A 5,526-nucleotide genomic window follows, 5' to 3' on the forward strand; every position below is an offset into this window, starting at 1 on the left:
GAGCAGGGGACACTCACAGTGTTGTAAACATTCACCAGCTGGCTCTCAGGGAAAAGATATATGTCTATGTTTACCAATATGATGTGACTGAACTTAAACTTGGGAAGGCATGTCATCATTATGTAGTACTCCCACCTTAAACATGGAACAGGTGAAAATAAACTCAAGAGGATAAAAAAAAAGTAGAATGTTGTACAAAATTAGAGTGATGATTTTTGAGTATTTATTACCATTGTTTGAATACAATTTATTTAATTATACATCTATATAATTTATTTTTAGTAGTGACTGGTTTTAACAACCAGCTTGCAGAATTCCTGCAAATGTAACAATGGGCTCTTGCAAACCACTATCAGTTCTAGCACACCACTGCCAGTCATGTGTCAGTACTCATTGCCTTGTAAGCTGAGGGGGAAAAAACGTTCAGTGATTACAAGAGTGATCTGAATCCAGCACATGAAGATGTTGATGCCCTGACTCTGACATGTTTTATATCATTGATAAAATCCTAACATCCTCCAGTGGTAGCTGAGCCTAGAAGCATTTTTTATTAACAAATAAAGGTCCTATTGGCTTATTTGGATGAAATATGGTATAACTCTGATAAAAACCAGCCTACTCAGATCAGTTAGTCTTTCTCTGCTTGTACCAGTTACATTTTGTTAATAATGCATGGTCTGCAGAATCTTAGCAAGAATATCACAAAATGGTCTCAGATCCTAAAATGTCAGATCTTTTAAGTAGTCTTGATATATTCCCCTGTTTTTTTATGCATAGTATGAAGTATAATCCATTACTTGATACTATCCACGACCCAACATTTACATTTGTATGACAATTAACAACATTAAACCAACCCCTCCGCCCCCCCCACCCCCACCATGAGTATACTATTTGTGTCTTTGTTTGACTCTTCCTTTAGTGTTAGAATCTTTCTACAGCACTTAATATGTATCATTTTTTGTTTTGGTGATGATTCATTGATGACATTGGACTGTCAATAAATACCAGGAACTTTTATAGGAACTTTCTGATTAAATTCCAGAGAGCCTCAAGTCATATAAGAAAAGCAATTAATTGTCTAGCCATCTCAGCAGCTAGGATGGTTGCTGATTACTCACACCAAGCATGTCAAACTCAAAGGTTAACACGGGCCAAATAGACAAGGTTTAAGTGTATGTGGCCGCAAAAAACAAAAGCTTCAATTTTCATAGAAACATAGGTTTATTTTGCTAGAGATATTCTGAATACAAAGGGCTGAAATAAACGAGTCATCATTAACATAAAATAATAGAACATTTTAATAAAAATTAATATTTTTCTTGAACATTAACTTACCAGACACTGAATAACTGCACAAATTAATAAGTGTCACACAAATAAACCTATTTTTCTTGTTCCCGAAAGTGAACTATTTCCTGTTGTGCACACCAAACAAGTCAGTCCAAGACTAATGACATGGCAATTGGCTGCTAAAATATTCGCTGCTGATATTAGTAGAGAGAAATGGTGTCCCTGCACATAAGGGAAATGAATGCATCATGATGATAGTAATCAGTCATTAGTGAACATTGTAGTTTGTTAGTAATAATTATGTATAACAGGATATTGTAAAAATTAAGTTACAAAATTTTTATTAAAACGTCTCTTAGATACCATTATATTGGCTGGGCCGCAAAAATATTCATTGTGGGCCACGAGTTTGACATGCTTGACTTACACCATAATGCTCTTCACCTGATAACCCTAGTCTTGGTATTTTTCCCCTTGAGTTTTATTTCTTTTGAGGAGAAAGAGAAAGAATCCCCCTGCTAACCGCTGTAGAAGTAGGGGCCATCCTATTTATACGGGCTAAGTACAATTGAGCACCCAAATTTTAATCTACTTTCTGAGAAGAACTTCATTGAAAAATCTGATTTAATTTCTCCCCTACAGTCCAGTGAAGCACCATTATCCATATTTTAAGCAGAGAACCCAATGACCTGGGATGATTTTGGGATTTACCCAATATCACATCACCAGTAAGTGCCAGGAAGGGAAGTTGGTCTCTCTTTCTCCAAGAGCTCATTTGTACTTAACAAACATGTGCTAGGGGTACAGCATAGACCAAGCTTGATGTTAGATGGTAAGATGAAAAGGAGAATGTACAAGTAGGATGTAGAACTGTTGATGTTTGGGAAAGACCATGAGCTTTGGGGTCAGACAGACCTAAGTTGTACTCCAGCTCTCTAACCTCCTGGCTAATGTTATCTTGGTCAAGTGACTCAACCTGTAATTACCTGTAAAGGGGAATCATTTTATCAACTTTGTCGGGTTATTGTGAGAGTCATAGATGAGGTGTATGAAGCTGGGACAGAGCAAGTATTTAAAAATGGTTCCTTCTACTAAGGCTGGAAGAACCTTGTCCCTGCCCTTGTAGGGCTCACAATCTGGGGAGTGAGGGTGGGGGTGGGGGGACAACATGTGAAAACTTATAGCAATGAGGTAATTGCTCTGATGGAAAGACAACAGGAGAGCACTGTGGAAGCCCATCCTTTCCCACTCAATCAGGAGGCCACAAGCAAAAATGCAACCTTGAACGTGTCTTTAGGCCTCTAGAATCACAGCCCTTTACCTGTTATATAAGGGAGCTTTAAGACAATAACTCTCCCTGATGGAGTCTGTGCACTTTGGCTCTCTGGAGATACTCCCACAAGGTGTGTCTGCAATTTCAGGCTATAAAGGTCTATTCAATTAAAAGACCTGAAAGTGATACACACCCCAATAAATAGCTTAGTAACACAACAAAACAACAGTGACAGCTATCACCTTCCGGTTGTAAATGATAAAATTCTCAGTGAATGCATCACATACTCAATGAAGTTTCTGTACATCCGGTCTATTTGGATCCCATGCCCAGTTATATATATTGATCTTACTGTTTCCCAAAATACTGATTTCTAACCCAGCCCTCAAGGAAAATGGTATCATTGATATGGATGGTGCAAATTGAAATAGAATCTGTTTCTAAGTGATTTCCAATAATAATGACAAAGAATACAGTTCAAGGACTCACATTATTTAAAAATTTAGACGGCAAACATTTCTATTGCCTCTCTCACCTTTGACAATGCAAATGCTTCCAATTTCCTTGTATAATTAGCCATAAAAATGAAATGATGGAATTAAGAGAATTTAGAAGAAACAGGCAAATGAGAGACAGTAGGTTATAAAAGCAACATTTTATATTTTCATTCCTAATCATTCCCACTCACACTCCTGTATACCACTTTCACCTTTATGTCTCCTTTTTCTTCATTTAGTTTTCCATGAGTCAGCCTTTAACACACAATCCTCCCCGACCCTCCACATTCCTAGACAGATTACTTACTAGTAGAAGGGGAACCATTATCAAATCACAACTGAATTAGATATTTTAATTGAATACACAAATAAATCATTTATTTTGATATGGGTTTGGAGAATGTCTGAGATTAGCTAGACATGGATATCAATTTTTCTGTCTTCCTCTGACACTTTTAGGCCACATTTTATTCTAAACCAGGGCTTTCCGAATGTGTTCAGTGTGAATGTTAACAAGTGTCCCATTTTAAAAACTGGGGTTGAATCCTGTGGGAAAATGCAACTGGCACATTAAAGACTCAGAATTCTTGTGTTAAAGAAACCCATTGAACTTTGCCCCAGAATCCACAAATGTATTTGATATAGAACTTTTATTGTTTGGTTTATTAGATAGCCTCTTTAATTGTCCCGGGAATGCACTTGGAGGAACACCACCTAAGGCATGCAGAGGGTTCTTTTTCCTGTGCTAAAGGGCCAAGGAATGGGTTCTCTAGCTCCCTCTCAGCCTCCAAGGGCTGCTGCTCTTTGTGGAAACAGGCTGAAGCCGGCTACTTGCTGACTTCCTCAGCCACACTCACGGTGACAAGCTCCCCACTCGTTTCTCTTGCTCGGCCTGTTAAATCTTGTAGACCTGTAGAGGGTTTCACAGAGTAGCCGAGAGCCACTGTCAGCCTTCTGAGCCCCTGCTCTGTGGTCCCATTGGACTTTGTGCTGAAAAGAAACATCTTCTTCAAGGATGCCAGTCCCAGAACTGTGAGGAGGTTGTGCCTAAATTCTCTTGGACCAGCCATTTTACCTGCTCTGTGGGCCCTTCATCCTCCCTTCTCGAGGATGCCTAGACAATTTAGGCTGCTGTATGGAGGTGTTGTCCCTGTGAAAGTTGACTTGAAGGGCTCCCAGCAGGGGACCTCTGCCCCAGAGCCAGCTTGCTCTGCTGCCACCAGGCTGAGATGAAGTAACTGAACAGGCCGTCAGCGTGGACTGCCATGGAGCAGGCAGAAGGGCCTTTCTCATGGGAGCATTGAGGAGGTGAAGGCAGCATACTCCTCAACCTCTCTACAAACCTCTTTTACCTCATCTAGAAACAATACTAGTCTGTCCCATATTAGAACTAGGAATGATCAACTGGGTGATATAAGTAAAGCTCTAGCATGATATATGGTGTATGGCACAGAGTTAATGAAATACTAGCTATGATTTGTATTATTGCAGTGCAATAGTGGTGTGTGTGTGTGTGTGTGTGTGTGTGTGCAGATACAAGGAGTTTACAGTCTATGAAGTAATGCTAAAACATTAGTAAATAAATATAGCATCAAATAGATTATATAATACATGTGATACAAACTAACACAGGGAAGGAGAGATTTGTGTTTTTTTGTTTTGTTTTGTTTTTTAAAAAATATATTTTATTGGTTTTTTACAGAGAGGAAGGGAGAGGGATAGAGAGTAAGAAATATCCATGAGAGAGAAACATCAATCAGCTACCTCCTGCACACCTCCTACTGGAGATGTGCCCGCAACCATGGTATATGCCCTTGACCGGAATCAAACCTGGGACCTTTCAGTCCGCAGGCTGACGCTCTATCCACTGAGCCAAATCAGTTAGGGAACAGGATTCGTTTTGACAAGCAAAATCAGTAATGCTTTGGAATATCATTGCCCTTGACATGAAAGAATAAGAAGCAATTATGAAGGCAAAGATGGGAGGGAGAAAACTATAGACTGAGAGATGAGTCTGAGCAAACCATAGATACAGAGAAATGGCAGCGTGTTCTTGGGGTCACTGGGATCTGGGTGGTTGGAGCTGAGCTCTGTGCCCTCATGTTTGATATCATGGACTGAGAGGGAGGGCCAAAAAGCCAGACTGGGACACAGAGGGCCTTGGATGCCAACCTAAAGGGTTTAGACTTTGTTTTACAAACTCTGAGGAATCAGCAAAGGTTTGTGAGCAGGATAATTGTGTGTTAAGCATATCTCTGGACTGTTTGCTTCTGCGTGAATGCAGATACCTTGTCTGGTTGGCGTCAATTTGGTGAATTTTCCTGCTCTGCTAAGGGGGCCGTGGCTCCCACTTCTGCTTTTGCTATAGCACATGGTGGAGGGCCACATGTAATAAGTACATAAACAAACACATGGAGCTAATGTCAGAAAGTCTGTGTTTTATGAACATTGGAGCAGCCAGGT

Source organism: Myotis davidii, unplaced genomic scaffold, assembly GCF_000327345.1.
Source record: "Myotis davidii unplaced genomic scaffold, ASM32734v1 scaffold398, whole genome shotgun sequence".
Lineage (NCBI taxonomy): Eukaryota > Metazoa > Chordata > Mammalia > Chiroptera > Vespertilionidae > Myotis > Myotis davidii.